This window comes from Sapajus apella, unplaced genomic scaffold (genome assembly GCF_009761245.1).
Source record: "Sapajus apella isolate SASKATOON/1434 unplaced genomic scaffold, GSC_monkey_1.0 scaffold17, whole genome shotgun sequence".
Lineage (NCBI taxonomy): Eukaryota > Metazoa > Chordata > Mammalia > Primates > Cebidae > Sapajus > Sapajus apella.
Genome location: NW_022436957.1, coordinates 12,973,844 through 12,990,979, shown reverse-complemented (window position 1 = coordinate 12,990,979; position 17,136 = coordinate 12,973,844). Strand labels below are relative to the sequence as shown.

General features: G+C 40.4%; 2 long non-coding RNA genes across 2 annotated transcripts; both read right to left on the bottom strand.

Moving 5' to 3' along the window:
* Positions 1–550: 550 nt before the first annotated feature.
* LOC116556539 lies at positions 551–8,231 on the bottom strand. The gene is made up of 3 exons (XR_004271065.1): positions 8,219–8,231; positions 7,750–7,754; positions 551–635 (listed from the first exon to the last, which is right to left on the bottom strand). It is a non-coding gene; the product is annotated as an uncharacterized LOC116556539 (long non-coding RNA).
* Positions 8,232–11,583: 3,352 nt separating this feature from the next.
* Positions 11,584–16,828, bottom strand: LOC116556708. Its single transcript, XR_004271126.1, has 3 exons — positions 13,800–16,828; positions 12,768–12,839; positions 11,584–11,971 (listed from the first exon to the last, which is right to left on the bottom strand). It is a non-coding gene; the product is annotated as an uncharacterized LOC116556708 (long non-coding RNA).
* Between the last annotated feature and the right edge of the window lie 308 nt (positions 16,829–17,136).

Genomic DNA, 17,136 nt, shown 5'->3' with positions numbered 1-17,136 from the left:
AATTCACTGAGACCATGGCATTTCAGTAAAGAAAGTTTAATTGATGCAAACCTGGCCATGCCACATGGGAGACATAGTTATTACTCACATCAGTCTCCCCAGAATATCTGGAGGCTAGAGATTTTCAGATAATTTTGTGATGGGGGCCAGGCAACGGGTGCTGCTCCTTGGTTGGGGATGCAATCATAGCAATGTGGAAAAATGGTCTTTGTGCACTGAGTCTGCTTCTGGGTGGGGGCCACAGGACTGGGTGAGTCACTGGTCTGGGTGGTGCCATCAGGTCATCAGAAATGCAAAAGCCTGAAAAGACACCTCAGAAGAACAATCTTAGGTTCTACAATAGTGATGTTAATTACAGGAGTAATTGGGGAAGTTGCAGATCTTGTGACCTCCAGCAGAATTCAGGCCACTCTCATCCTCCTAACTTGGTGGACTTGCATTAATTTTATAAGGGCGATTTAGTTTTGGGAATGGCTATCATCATTTAAACTATAAATTTCTCCCAAAGTTAGCTTTGCCCACACCCAGGAATGACCAAGGTTTGAAGATTAAAGGAAAGATGGAGTTGATTAGATCAGATCTCTTTTACTGCCACAATTTTCTCACTGTTATAATTTTTGCAAAGGCAGTTTCAACTTTATCCTCTGATAGAGATGGCAGTGTGGCAAAATGACTAACTGGTGAGCAAGCATTTGAAAACGACCAAACTGTAGAGGGCTGCTTAAGTTTTGAGGATAATTGACCAACAGAAGGTAAAATTAATGCATTTGTTCACATGCAACTTAATAGACAGAGTTTTCCTTTCAGCTGGAGCCTCTAAAGAGTAGCAGAATCATTTCCCCATGCTTCCTTGCACTTTCAGTTTATGGCTAATGGAACTTCTTCAATGATCTTATACAGCCTTTAGCAGTTATCATAGTTTGGGTTCCCTGAAGAATTCAAAGCAAGCACATAGTTTATTTGGAAGGTGTTGAGAACACATGTAGGAAAGTGGGAAGGTGATTCAGAGAAGGCAAGGCATCTGATAAGGGGTAAATTATCAAGCCTTCTGCTCACAATAGGTAATTGAAATTAATCGCATGGGGAAGCTCTGGAAATGGTGAAAAACACAGGTCTCAAATTTATCCCACATGAAAAGAAAGGGAACTGAGGTGTTACACACTAACAGCAAAGTCATTGAGGGCTGCTCCCAGCAGTGTTAATTCCTTAGTGCTTCAGACTTGCCGCATAGAGGTACAGAGTGGCTTCTGCTGTTCCAGAAAAAGCCATCAAGCACAGAGATGTAGATGCTGCCACTTGGAAGTCAGTGGGAGCACTCTGAAATGCTATGAGTTCACGGGATATGGACAGGGAACCAGCAGAGTCTGCTAAAAAGGAGCTCTCTTTGCTGCTTCCCACTACAGCAGCTCACCAAGAGGGCAATTATATGGAGAAAAAAATTACCTACTTGTCCAACTGGGTTTGTTTGAGGAAGGTTATGCAAGTTGCACAGTCATTTCCAAAAAGAAGTATGCAGGAGACATTGGACCACAGCTATTGGTTAGAGTGTTGATAAGTGGCCCATGTCTGTACCTCTTAACCCTGAATTCATTTAAATGGATTTCCGAATTTGGTTGCGTGCAAAGGACTAAGAGAATCTGTACTTGAGGGGATGAGGAAGTGGTAAGAGGAGAAGGCTCAGAGGAAGCATCCTGTATGCATTGCTAGATTTGTTCTTAATCTTAGAGGGAAAGAATACATATATTTTCTGAAATATCAGTGTGCTTTCCAGAATCAGTGAGGTCATGGAAACTATAATCTTTGCCATGTGCTCTCGCAGACACAATTATGCTAATGAAACCAGGAATGGGGGGGTGCTCTGGTGAACATGGTGAAATCAGACTTGAATCTGGGAGCTGGAGGCAGATTCAAAAGCATGTGGCAGCGTAGGCAGTTCTTTTTGTGTTCAAGGCTGAGGTCTGAGGTTGATGGGCTCCTGATCTTCCTTTCATTTTTCTGACACTTGGGCCCACATCCCAGAGTGTGTAGTGGAGGACAGCAAGATATGCCATCAATGTTAATCTGATCCTTCATCAGCAAATACTGGAGGGAAATCATTTTAAGCAGGTTTTAAAACTAGATTTGGGGCATAGAGAGTCAGGTGTTGTTGCTATTTTTACTCAGTTTCTTAAACAAAGGGGCTCTGATGCTATTGTGGAATTACAGCAATGTGGACCTCAAGAAGTCACAACAGATACCCATTAGCATTCAGAGCTCTACCTCTAGAGACTGAGTTAAAATACTGAATATGCTTTTAAACCATCATACTACCTTTATTCCAAAGACATCTAAAAGAGCCTAAGGAAGGTAGATTTAATTGGTATGTCCATGCAGTCTTTAGTGTCTGTCTCCTTCTCCTTTCTGCCATCCTTTGCTCTCTATATAGAAAATGTCTTTAAAATACACAGAGTGGGTCTGTATATTTGCATAACAGCAGTTCTCTATACAAAAATAAATTCTGAATAGATTGCTCCATTGTATATACATGTGGGCACGCATGTCACATACACTGATTTATTTTTCTAAGAACAAATGTCTTAATGTTTCTCTTCCTTGAGAAAAATCACCAACTGCTAGAATCTCAAATTCCATGTAGAACTTTGCAATAACAGAAAATATACATGTAGAAAGCCACAGAGAAATGAAATATAGTGAGGAGTTAGATTTTTGTTTCAAATAGCCCTGAATTTCCAAAGACTTCGCAACTCAAATAGAAGGCTATTCATGGAATGGCTTTGTCCTCTACTCTTTAGGACACTCTTTAGGACACTGATCAGTGTAAGTAATCCAATCAAGTTTCATTATTTCCCTTGAGGAAAGAAGGAGCTATGGCCACAGGATATCTACAGAACTGAGGGGAAAAAATAGCTTTGGAAACAGACAGTTCTGAGTTCAAATCCAATCCCTGCCACTTACTTTGGCACGTTTCTAAACCTCTTGGAATCTGCTTCCTCCTCTAGAAAATGGGGCTATTCATACCTTCATCAAAGGGTTATTGTCAAGATGAGATACACTGTATGTGAAAGCACCTGGCACAAAGTAGGTATCAAGAACTGCAAAGGGTCTAAGATTTGAGGCTACCTGCAAACTAACAAGGTAGCCTGTCATAGTTTTATGGATGCTGGCAGAAGACATGAGACTCCTGGGTCAGAAATGAAGGACAGTTTATTACTCACAGAAATAATCATAGATTATCAGCAGTTTTTGCATCAGTTTTCCAAGCTCCAATTCCCACAGGATGATCCATAGGGGGCCAAGTGATACCTGCATATGCAAGTGGGTTCTATTACAGGAGAGAAACCCTGAGCTTAAAAAACCTGAAACTTTTACAATAGACAATACACATGTTTTCCTTTTGCTCCAGAAGGAGGCATTGCTTTTACTATACTAGACAGTAAGGGTGTTGGCCCTTTGCTCTGAAGGGACGCACTATGTCTGTCTTCCAAGGCATCCTTGAAAAGGTAGTCCAGAATCAAGAGCAGTCAGTGACTCTGCTTGCAAGATGCACAGAAGTATAAGAGACTCATGAGGAATAATCTTCCAATAGTAGATTCTCAATAAATGGTGGTTGGCCAGGGAAGTGGGGAAAGGATGACAAAAAAATGATAACTATTTCCCTGGGTTCTGTATTGGAGCTTGGAAAACTGATGCAAAAACTGCTGATAATCTATGATCCCATTTTTGCAAGGCCTCAAGGAATATAACTACATAAATCCGCCTTATAAATGAGATTCAGTGTGATGCTATGAAGAGAAAAAAAGTTTTGTAGTCATAAAGACATGGGTTCAGATACTAGCTTAGCCATTCACCAGCTGGAGAATCTTAGTTGTTTCTTAACTTCTGTGATCCTCTGTTTCCATATCTGTAAAAAGGGGTGATCACCATACAAGGTACTAAGTGCTGTATTAGACACTAACATATATAAATGTGTGTGGCATATAGAAAGAACCCAGTAAGTGGTAACTATTGCATTCTATAAGAAACAGGCATTTATTGAACATCTACTATCTGTCCTTCATTTTTTTCATTTGATAAATGATTATAGTGCATTTACTTTTTACCAGGCACCGTGCTAGGCAGTGAGAATACTAAGATAAGCCTAGAATGGTCATTCCCTTTGAGGATAGCACAGTCCAGGGATGGAAACAGCTAAATTATACTAATAGAAGGCAAGTACCAAAGCAGAGATTGCAACCAAGTGCTCTGAGAACTCAGAGACCATTTTAAGAAAATTCCAGAGGAGACTGAGAAGGCTTCACCCAAAAGGTGAAATTTTAATTTTGTTCCGACCACTCCAACTTTAGCTCCAACACTTAAGTAAAATCCTGAGATGATTTAATGCTCTCATATCCCCTGAAATCCAGAGCAACCCCTCCCATCTCTCAGCTTTTGTGAAAGAAGAAGGAAAGAGAACGGAAATGAGAAGCAAAGGAAGGGAAGGAAAGGAAATGTAGAGAGAGAAGGACACACCGTTTTGAACTCTTAGCAAGTGATGAGAGTGTCAGGGGACCAATAAATAATGTACTCTTTCCTCTCTGAGTTCCAAACCAAATGGGAAATAAGACAAAAGAGTCAGCATATGGAGGCCAAAATATCATATGTATTACTGATAAGGCCAATGTTAGATATTATTCAGGCATCCAGGTTCCTTCCATTTTGTGGATCTGCCATTCCCTTAGGGTTTTGTTCTTATCTATATGATGAAAGGAAGAGAGAAAAGTTCCAGAGCTAGAAACACTCTCTTTAAAGAGATGACCTGGAAGTTGCACATATCACTTCAGCTCATGTCCCACTGAGCCAAACTTAATGACATAAGCCTATCCAGCTGCAAGGGGGATTGGGCAGGCATGTTTCTGCTAAAATTCAGGGGATCCTGTTACTGAAAGGAAGAAGTGAGAATGAACATGTAAAACTGTTAGCAGTCCTCACAACAGGTTCCAACAGGAAGTAGAGAAAAGAAAGTGAATTTGGAAGGAAGCTTTGGATATATTGTTAAGAAAGTAATTGATAATTAAAGATTCGGGGGAAAGTCAGGGCTGGGACAAAGAGTTGAAAGTCATCCTCACAATAGGGAGATTACTCTGAAGCCATGAGGACAACTCAGAGACCCCCCCAGAATATTTACAAGGGAAACATCTTTGAGGACATCTTCCTTAAAGTATTGAGAATAGAAAGTAGAGTCAGAAAAAGAACAGAGCAATAGGAGAAGAATTTACGGGTTTTACATATTGTGGCCAAGGGAGAGTTTCAAGAAGAAAGGCATAGTCAACATTGATGAACACTTCAGAGAGAATAAAGATTATGTGAATTAAGAAATGGCTATGAGGCTTAAATTTAAGATGACACTGGTAAATTGTAAGAGAACAGGGTCAATAGATTTAAAAGGGAAGATGTGCCATGTTTCAAACGAGTAAGGAAAGGGTGAGTAGTGAAGATGTAATGGAAGCAAGTATAGACACGTTAAAAAATAATTAAATGATAAGTGGAAAACAAGGGGCAAGACATTACCTCGGGAGGCAGCAGGTTCCCAGGAAGGGCTTTAGAGGATGGGGAAGATGTGAAAAGACTTGTGATCTGAGGGTAAAGATTCAGTGGCAAGAGTGAGGAAGACAAAGGAAGACAAAATTTCCAGGCAGGTTGGAGTAACAAGTGGTGGATCACGGGAGTGTATAGGAGGAGAGTGGACCCTGGACTGGAGAGACAGAGGAACACTTTTTTTTTTTTTTTTTTTGGAAAGGATGGAAATGGTAAGAAGGTAGAATAAGACTCCATAAAATGAGGGGCTGGAGAGAAAATAGGTAGAAGTGTATCTAATGGTTGCTAATCTTCTACTGAGACAGGAAATAGACCTGTAGGCAGATAATATTTTCCAAAAATTGCCTTAACAATAAAAAATTAAATTAATAAAATTAAAAAGCAGTTCTACATGCTTTTCCAGAAACTTGCTACTTTCCATCAAGAAGTAAAGTCTCTTTTCCCTTCTGTTGAAACTGAGTGGGCCTTCATGACTGCCTCAACAACTAGAATTCAGCAGAAGTAATGTGTGACTTTCAAAACTAGATTAGAAAAGCTACTCTATTTTCTACCTGGCATTCTCCTTCTTGGGATGCTCACCTTTGAAATAGAACCACCATATTGTAAGGAAGCCCAGGCTACATAGAGACATCATGTGTAAGTATTCTAGCCAATCACCCCAGCTAACATTACATATTAGTGAACAAGTCCTCAGACGATTCTAGCCTGCAGCTGTCAAGTCACCAGTAGCCTCTGTCTCCCAAGTGGGGCCCCATTGTGTAACAAAGATAAACCATTTCTGCTGTGCCCTATCCAAATTCCTGACCTCAGAATCCATGAATATAATAAGTGGTTGTTTTATGTCGCTGGGTTTGTGAGTAATTTCTTTTTTCCTTTTCTTTTTTTTTTTTTTTTTTGTTGGGGGAGCAAAGTCTTGCTCTATCACCCAGGTAGGAGTGCAGTGATGCAATCTTAGCTCACTGCAACCTGCAACCTCTGCCTCCCAGGCTCAAGCTATCCTCCCACCTCAGCCTCTCAAGTAACTGGGACTACAGGCATGTGCCACCATGCCTGGCCAATTTTTGTATTTTTTGTAGAGATGGGGTTTCACCATGTTGCCCAAGCTGGTCTTGAACTTCTGTACTAAAGCGATCCACCCACCTTGGCCTCCCAAAGTGCTGGGATTACAGGCATGAGCCACCGTACCCAGTGGAAGTAATTTCTCATACAGCAATAGATGACCACAGCAACCAAGATGGGAAATGAGAAGGCTTTCTTAAATACAGCTGTGGGGAATTGACGTTGTGTCTTTTAGAGAGAAATTAAAAGCTTTCAGTGGAATGGAACCTATCTGAGGAGTGTATAGAACAGATTTGTAGGGGAAAAGGACCCAGAGTATCAACATTATTGAGCTAAGTAAAGAACCTGGAAAAGTGGACAATCCTATCAGGCCCAAGGAGGGAAGGAAGACCATGCTTCCTTAACATTTTGAATTCATTATCCCAGCAGCATCTCTGACCATCATCCCAAACATTCTCCTACTGCCAATCTTCTAATTTCCTGTCTTAGAAAGGTTGGCAGCACTAACTAGCCACCCAAGCTGGATTGAACCCCTTTTCTTCACTCCCATGTGCTATTGCTTTAGTTAAGGCCTTAAGCATCTTCTGCTTGCACTATGGTTCATGAGATGTTTTACAAAAATGGTCACAATTATTCCCCTTTTTGCATCCACAGTTTCTGCAATGTGACTTTGCAGTTTCTCCCATTAAGAGAGGAAATCTATTATGCTTCCCTTTAATCTGAGCTAGTTTTGTGATACGTGTTGGCCAAAAGAATAAAGCAGAAGTGATGTTGTGCCAGTTCTGGACCTAGACCTTAAGAGGTCTTGTGCATTTCTAGTCACTCTCTTGAAACTCAACCCTGTGAACAAGCCTAGGCTAGTCTGCTGAAGGATGAAAGACCACATGGATCAGAAACAAGCCATCACATCTGACACCATCATAGGCCAGACAGCTCCCAATCAATACAGCCACTGATTGCAGATGCATGAGTGGGCCCAGCTGAGACCAGAAGAATCATACAGCTGAGCCAAACCAGATTGCCAACAAGCAGAATTGTGAGCTAAACGGTTTTTGCTTTAACCACTAAGTTTTGAGGTAGTTTGTCATGCAGCAAAAGCTAACTGATACATAAGACAATGTCTTCCTAAATAATCTCCCTGATTCCAAGCCCACTAACCTCCCCCACCAACCACCACCAATACAGCATCCTTTCTGCTAGATTCATCAAAAACTCAAGTCTGAATTTTTTACTTCCCTACTTAAAATCTACCAGTAACTTCCCATTAACCACAGTATAAACTCAACCTTCAAAGACTTAGAAATAATTTAGAGCTCTTTAAAATTTAGTCCCAAACTCATTTCCCAGAATTCCTCATCTCTTAGCCCTCTTCATCTGTCAACTTACCATCTAGCCATGTTCTACTATTCTATGTTCTATGAAAACACCCCATGCTTGAATTTATCCAAACTTTTGCTCTTACTGTTCTCTCTACTAAAGATAGCCCTTCCACCCTCTTCTCCATCTTCTCCACCTTCATGTCCCCTAGAGCCTAGCACAGTTCCTGGCATATAATAAGTGCTTAGTATATGTTGAAATGAATGACCAATTACATTTCATGATCATGCTCTGATACAATTATAGTTATAGATCCAATTATGTTACTTAAGAAGTGCTTACTGTGTGGCCAAGTACTGTGCAAATGCCACAGCAACCCTACTGGGCAGATATTACCACTATCATCACCATCATCATTGTCCTCATTTTGCAGATGAAGACACTTAGGTTTGGAGAAATCGGGTAACTTACCAAGAGTTACTCTGCTAAAATAAATGATGGCATCCCAGTACTGAAAAGTCGGGGGAATCTGATACTACCGTCTACTGTCAGCAGTATCAGCCCCAGCTATTCCAATCTATGCACCTGTCCCTGTTTTCTTAACTTGCCTTTCCTGACCGTTTCAATTTTGAACTTCTAATTAAATATTTCAAACTGCTTGTCACTAGTTTGTCCTACTCATCTTCTGTCTTTTAATGAGTGTCTTCCAAAGGGAGATTGAAAACAAATCTAAATGTATATTAAGGACCAGAATTTTAGGCATTGAGGTAGAGAAGAATCTCTCTTGGAATCTAAAATCTTTATCTGGAATAGATTCTTCTCTTAAAATCAGCAAATTGTTTTTGTACAGCCCTCTAGCTAAGAATAATTTTTATATTTCTAAGATTGTAAAAAAAAAAAACACAAAAAAGAATATGCAACAGAGACTCATATGTGGCCCACAAAACCTAAAATATTTACTATCTGGCTCATTATAGAAAAAGTTTGCTAACCTCTATCTTGGGTCATTCTTCCACTCGTGTTCTTCCCTGATAGTCTACATTGCCCCAGAAGCAGACTGGGGAAAGGATTCTAGTGCAAATTATTTATCGAGGTAGTTATCCTGGAAAACACCAAAAATGAAGTGAAAAAATTGAGACAGAGAAGGGATAGGAAGTGTGCATTGTCAAACGAGTCATCCCTGTGGGCAATTAGAGTTTAAACCCACTGGGGACTGTGAAAGACAGTGTAGATCACATACCTCAGAGCCCAGGGATGTGTGAGCCAGGGCATTTATCCATCAACTCCCATTAGTCGTTAGCTATGGGCTATTCCCTGGGAAGTGTTAATTCCCCAGCACTGCCGGCCTTCCCAGGGCAAACTTGTTCCAATTGCCAGATAAACCTCTCAGGCAAGTGGTTTCAGGTGCTGGCAGTTGGCTGTCAGGCAAATATACACAGAAATGGTAAATGCTAAGGGGGTACAGGTGGGGCAGTGATAGCATTTGCTACATCCCTTTCCTCTATTCCTCTTTGAAAAAAACTATTTAAAAAAATGTATGTCAGTGTCAAAATTTAAAACTCACATACTGGAGTGTACAGAAATATAACTTTATGTCTTGCTCCTGAGCTCCCATCCCTATTGATGGCGCTAACTATAGACATCTCAGTTTCTTAGCTTTAATTGCATCTTTCAGGTGTACTGTTTTTCTGACTTTTCCCTATCAAAAATTCTTCCCCCTCTTTTTCCCAATATGGTTACTAGATGCATTTTAAAAACCTTTTTTTTTGAGACAGCATCTCACTCTGTCACCCAGGTTGCAGTACGGTGGTGTGATCATGGCTCACTGCAGTCAGCCTCCCAGGGTCAAGTGATCTCCTGCCTCAGCCTCCTGAATAGCTGAGACTATGGGTACATGCCACCATGCCTAACAATTTTTTTTGTATTTTTAGTAGAGATGGGGTTTTGCCATGTTGCCCAGTGTCAGATCTAGGGGTCCGGGTCCAGCCCATGCTGAAGCCTGAGGGAGTGGATAGATGGGCAGAAAGAATGCTTGGGGGGATGTAGGCAGGTGAAATGTAGTTTTATTCAGCAGCAGCTCTCATCAACAGCTTACTCACACCAGCTCTCTCAAACTGTCCACCTTTATCTCAGCTGTCTGAGCCACTACTGTCTGGCTCTATGGCTCCTGCTGCCCCCACACCTGCAGCTGCATGGTGGGGTCTCCCTTGTCTTCAGGGTTAGTAGCTTAACTCTTTCTGCCTCTGGGCATGAGCAAGCTGAGCTGTGTCCTCCTCCCTCCTGTCCATCTGTAAGACAGACAGCTTTGGCTCTCTCTCTCTCTCTTTCTCTGGGACCAGCATGCCCACCATGTCAAGCCGTGTTGAGCCAGGCCGAGCCCCAAGAGCCTCTGTACAGCATTAGCAGGGCAATTATACCTTTTACAGACAATAGTAGCTCAGAGCCAAGTATGAACTCACACAAACAAGTTATATAGAAGTGGAGGTAAGCACCTGTGCACAAAACTCAGAGTCATGCAGGCCTGGATATTTGCCTCAGCCTGTTCCTCAACCAAAGCACATCTTTGTACCTTACACCCAGACTGGTCTCGAACTCCTGGGCTCAAGTGATCTGCCTGCCTCAGCCTCCCACAGCGCTAGGATTACAGACATGAGTCACCATACCCAGCCAACTAGGTGCATTTTTATGATTGGAGAAAAGATGGTCTGGTCCTCCTGCTATCCTCTGGGAGTAGCCTGGACTACCTACTCGCTTGGCATCCTGCCCTGGTCTTCACTGAGTTGTGGCTGGTTTTTGGACATTGTGCTCATAGACCTTGCCATTGCCTCCATTGTGAGGTCCCCAAATTCTGCAGCTTCCTTGTCCTCAGACTTTCTTGAACACGTTCGCCCTCTCAATGTTTCTGTGCCAAAGTTAGGGGTCCTGGAACTCTACTGCCTCTGGAGTATGCGAGACTGTGAGACTGCGGAAGTACCTCTCTCCACTGCTGTTACTTGACTTCTCCTTCGTCAAGGAGGAGGCACAATGTTGTGCAGGTTTCTGTGAAATGCTTGTATTAATCCAGGATATGCCTGGTAAGGTGGTCACTTAAACCAATGCTTTCAGATTCTTCCAAGCCTATTTGGGTGTTCCTATCACTCCTTACTTCTGCCCCCAAAGAGGGTTATTTGGAGGATGGAAAGAACGGGAATGTAGGGGGACACTTGCATCTTCTTCCTTCCTCTGTGCCCAGTGTCACCTCCCAGAACTGGAAGGCTGTTCCTTCTCCAGTGTCTACGAGTGTCCCTGGCTTCCACTGTGTCCCTGTTTTTCCTACTTTATGGCTTTTCTATGGCCAACTCTTGTTTTTAGTCCATTTGGGCCACTATAAGAAAATACCATAGACCAAGTAGCTTATAAACAACAAACATTTATGTCTCACATTTCTGGAGGCTTAAAAAGTCCAAGACCAAAACACAAGCAGATTTTGTGTCTGATGAAGGTCCACTTCCTGGTTGAAAGATGGCACTTTCTTGCTATGTCCTCACATGATGAAAGGAGCATGGCAGCTCTCTGGGGCCTCTTTTAAAAGAACACTAATCCCATTCATGAGGGCTCTGCCCTCATCGTCTAATCATTTCCAAAGGCCCCACTTCTTAATGCCATCATATTAGGGATTAGGTTTCAACATAATGAATTTTGGGGAGATGCAAACATTCAGACCATAGTAACCATCTAAGCTTTGGTTTCTATTATACAGGGGCCCAACTTTGGGAGTCCTATGAAAACTCCTTTATTTCTGCTTTTTAGTCTGACTTTCAAGACTATTGCTCCAGTAAGGGATTTTAAAAATCTAGTGGAAATTGAAAACTTATCAATGACTGTTTTGTTCTATGTCGTATCTACCTCCTCCTCCCAGGACAGTAGGCCTTCATCTTATGGCGTAATCTTAATGGCAGAAGAACAGCAGGTGCTTCTTCTTTTCTTCTTCTTCCTCCTCTTCCTCTTCCTCCTCCTCCTCTGCCTCCTCCTCCTTTGATAACTACCCACCAAAGAGGGAAAACACATTTGGATAATATTTTAAAACATTATCCTTACATCTAAAAGAATAAAATCATGGGAAGTAGTGGAGTGTTGGCATCTATTTTTTCATTATTTCTACTTCAAGAAAATGAAAATTGGTTTGCCAACAATGAAAATATTGAGTTATTTTTATTGCATTTCACATAAACCTTAATTCAAGTTAATTATTGTTATCCAGAGAGGAATTTTGAAGCCAGAGGGCAAAATCTTTAAATATTTACCTCAAACATACCAGGTAAAACAATTTAAAGTACCTTCCCAGAACAGAATAAGAACACTCCTTATTTAGAAGACAAAATTCTCATCTTCAATTATCAGCTGATAGATCTAGAAGACCCACCAGACGTCAAACTTCTGTTAATGACAATTTCATTTTCCACGTGTACAGATCCTTACAATTTTAGGCTCAATTTTTTAAAACTTGGAATGTATATTTGGGAAAGGATGAGTTTTGTGTGTGAATAAGGTTACAGTGGTCAGGGAGTTCTGTTGAGCTATTTGAACAGGGCCAAAAATGATTTTTATCCCTAACTGCCAAGGTGCTAAACATTTTATCATTAGACTGTTATTCCTGTAACTTAGGAATTATCCTAATCAGCAGTCCTGTTTTAAAATCCTTTCATGAGCCTCATCAAATATGTAATGCACACTATCTATAAGTCATTATTCTAGGGCTCAATGATGAGTTGGACATGAAAGGTGGGCAGAGACAAGGGAGAAGCAACAAATAAATAAATGAATTAAGTCAACAACACCTTTGTGTGGCTTCTTTTTTCCAGAGGTTCTTTCTTCCTTTGGGAATTAGGCTTAATGAAAACTTTGGGTATCTGAAGAGAGAGCAGGAAGAAGGAGGATAAATAGAAGCTACCAGAAACTATCCAATTTCCTTAATTTAACTTGCAATTTCTCCCTCCTTCACACCCACATTTTAATATTTCTCAAGTCAGGATTTTTCCTGCAATCTAAAAACAGATTTAATAAGGCAGTGTATTCTTTGTTTAAAATTATTAAATTCAGCTTTTTATTAAATAGTGCTTCTTATAAGCCATGGCATGTTACACTTAAAGAGATCAGTAACATTTTAATTGAATATTTTATTGAAGTAATTGTCAATTTAGATGAAGTCCTAAGATATAATAGAGGGAGAGCCCACATGCCCTTTAACCAGTTTCCCCTAATGGTACCATTTTGCAAAACTGCAGTTCAGTATTTCATTCAGAATATTAAGAATCTGTTGAATTTACTTGGATTTCCCCAGTTTTGCTTGTACTCATGCGTGTGTTTAGTTCTATCAATTTGAGCACATGTGTAGTTTTGTGTATCTACCATGACACTCAAGGTACTGAAGTTTCATCACCACAAAGTCCTTTCATAATCCTTTTTTAATCTTACCCACCTTCCTCCCAGCCATCTTCCTATCTTTAAACACTGACAACCACTAATCTGTTTTCCATTTCTAAAATTTTGTCATTATAAAAATATTATATAAACGGAATCATACAATATATCGCTTTTTAAGATTGAGTTTTTGCACTTGGCATAATTCTTTGCAGATTCATTTAAGTTATTCAGCAGTTCCTTTCTATTGTTGAGCAGTTTTTCATGGGATGTACATACCATGGTTTGTTTAAACATTCACCTGTAGAAGGACATCTGAGCTGTGTTTGGCTATTAGATCAGTAATATATATTGAGACCTATTAGATAAGTTACATACTTTCATATTTGTTGTTCCAACTAATCTTTAACCAAAAAATCCTTGAGATAAACTTTAGTATCTGTACTTACAAAGGAATAAATTGAGGCTCCACAATACCAATTAACATGCCACGGTCACACAATTGGCAAGTAGCAGGTTAGAATTCACACTTAGATATTCAATTCTCAAGCCAATGAGTGCTATTTGTCAGTTTATTTGATGATTTCTTCCTTGGGTTATCACAGGCATTGGGGCGAGGGCTGGCTAAAATGAACACAGAGAGCACTTAGGATTGTCTATGCATCCCCAGTTTTCCCTATTATTTTCCCACCATAAATCAGAATAAATCTGAGAAAATGTGCAATAAAATGACTGATAGCTCACCTGCTTGATGGATCTGTGTTTTAGGGATTCCTGTGCTTAGATGGTTATCGACAAACCAAATAAAAAGGTGAAAGTAAATTTTGGTTTCCCATATCTTGATAAATAATCGTTTCTTGCTCTGTTTCCTCACTTTCTCTTCTAATTGGCAAGTGTATCAGGGGAGTGGTAGTTAAACTGATACATTGTCATTCTGAAAACAAATGACTGGATTGCCACACCAGTTCATATAGTACCAGAAAAAGCTTCCAAGCAGCCCATCTGCTCAGGAGAGGGACACATTCTGCCTGTCATAACTCAAGCACAGTCTCCTGGAGAAATGAGTATGTCTGTCAATAATGAGCCAGCCCTCTGAGGGAACAGCCTTCAGGAAAATAGGCACATGGATGCTACCCCTTTTGGACTACAATGCTGGGACAATTCATAAGCCCTCCCTCCTAATGAAGGTGCTTCTCCCACCATCCCATCACCTGCCATTGCCACTTCCACTCCACATCCCGCAAACCAATCAGAAATTCTCCTCCTTGGGACAACAGCAAGGGCACATATGTACATTTCAAGGGGAAAATCAAAACCATGATAAGATATAACCACAAACCCACCACAATGGCTAAAACTAAAAACATTGGCAATACCAAGTGCTGGCAAGATGTAAAGCAACAAGAACTCTCATACATTGCTGGTGGGAACACAAAATGATACAATTGCTTTGGAAAACTGTTTGGTAATGTCTACTAAAGCTAAACATATGCATCCTCTGTAACCCCAAAATCCCACTCATATCTATAAACTCAAGAGAAATGCATGCATATGTCCACCAAAGGACATGCATAAAATGTTTATAGCAGCTTTGCTCATAATAGCCAAAAACTCAAACGTTCACAGTAGGTAAAGAATTATTGAATATTCATGCAATAGAAGACTACACAGATAAAATTCTAATATGTACAACATGGATGAATCTGACAGGTGTTACATTAAGCAGAAGAAGCCATACTCACAAAGAGTACACACTGTATAATACCATTTACATGAAGTTTGAGAACAGGCAAAATTAATCTATGGTGATAGAAAGCAGAAGAGTGGTTACCTCTGGGAAGGAGTGGGAGATAGTTACTGAGTGAAAGTGGCATGAGGAACAATCTGGGGTGCTGAAAGTGGTTCTATATCTTCATGTGGGTAGTGGTTATTTGGGTATATACAAAACCTTATCAAGTGAAACACTTAGGGTTTGTACACTTTATACCTTTTACTGCATAAACTAAATGTTAGACCAAAAATTTTAAGTTTCAAAAAATATGAAGGAGAATTGCTCCCCCATTCATCTCATGGGACACTGGAACAGGCCACTATTTTTTCCTGTCCTCCTCCTTCTCATCTGTGGATCTGTGGACACCAAGACATGTGCCAGGGCCAGTTGATTACTCCACCCAACAGATTATTGGGGGGAGGGAAATTGATACAATAGCAGGCATACTTAGGGGGAGACCAAATGAGAGACTGGCACTGCAGTCTGAGAGAGGATAAGCACTTCATGCTAACATGCCTCCAGAAACTTTTCCTGTCTTCCGTTAACAAAAAGGTGACTTATGTTGAGATGGAGATGAAATAATTATTTGAGCATGGATGATTTCCACTCCCTTGGAAACCTGAGTTCAGGAGACAGATAGAAAAACACACGTGTGCACGCACACAACACACACACCGGTGGTGGGGGGCAGAATCTATCTCTGACAGGCACTGACTCCAGAGTGATTTAAATACTCAAAATGAGAAAGAGAGATTTCATAAAAATTAGCAGGTGTACCAAACTCACATAATATATGGATTTGTTGTTTCTATTTGTCTGTTTTCTAATCTGCATGCAGTAAAATTTACTCTGTAGCATACAGTCCTATCAACTTGAACAAATGATACATTCCTGTAAGCACCACCATAATCAAGACACAGTTCTATCACACCAAAATTGTCCCTTGAGGTGCCCCCTTTGTAATCATCTCATTGTCCCACACTTAAACATTGCAACCACTGATGTGTTCTTCAGTGCTGATATGTTGTTTTGCCTTTTTCCACAATGTCGTGTAAATGGAATCAGACAGTATGTTGCCTCTGGGACCTGACTTTCTTCAATTAGCAGAAGACCTTTGAGAATAATCCATGTTGTTGCAGGTATCAATATTTCACTTTATTTTATTGCTGAGTATTCCCTGCCATATATGTTATTCCTTGTTTTGGGCAATTATGAATAAGGTTGTTATAAGATTCATGTACAGGCTTTTATATGAATATATGTTTTCATTGATCAGGCAAATACTTATAAGTGGGATTGCTGGCAAATGTAGGTTTAACTTTATAAGACACTAACAGTTTTCCAAAGGGCTTGTATCATTTTACATTCCCACTAGCAATGTATGAGAGCTCCAATTGTTGTATATCTTTGTCAACATTTGATATTGTTGCTTTTAAAAAATTGTAGTGATTATAATAAGTGTGAAGTGGTATTTCATTGTGGTTTTAACTTTTATTTCCCTTATGACTAATGATGGTGAGCATCTTTTCATATACTTATCTATCACTCATATATCTTCTTTGGTGACATGTTTGTTCAAATCATTTGCCTATTCCTATTGTGAATTTGGAGAGTTCTTTGTATATTTGGGATATCAGTTCTTTGTCAGAATTGTGATTTATAAATATTTTCTTTCAATCTGTGACTTGTCTTTTCATTCTCTTAACAATGTCTTTTGAAGAGCTCTTTTTTTTTTTTTTTTTTGAGACAGAGTTTCACTCTATTGCCAGGTGCCAGGTTAGAGTGCAGTGGCATGACCTCGGCTCACTGCAACCTCCACCCCCTGGGTTCAAGCAATTCTTCTGCCTCAGCCTCCCAAGTAGCTGGGACTACAGGTGCGCACCACCACGCCCAGCTAATATTTGTATTTTAGTAGAGACAGAGCTTCACCATGTTGGCCAGGATGGTCTCAATCTCTTGACCTTGTGATCCGCCTGCCTTGGCCTCCCAAAGTGCTGGGATTACAGGCGTGAGCC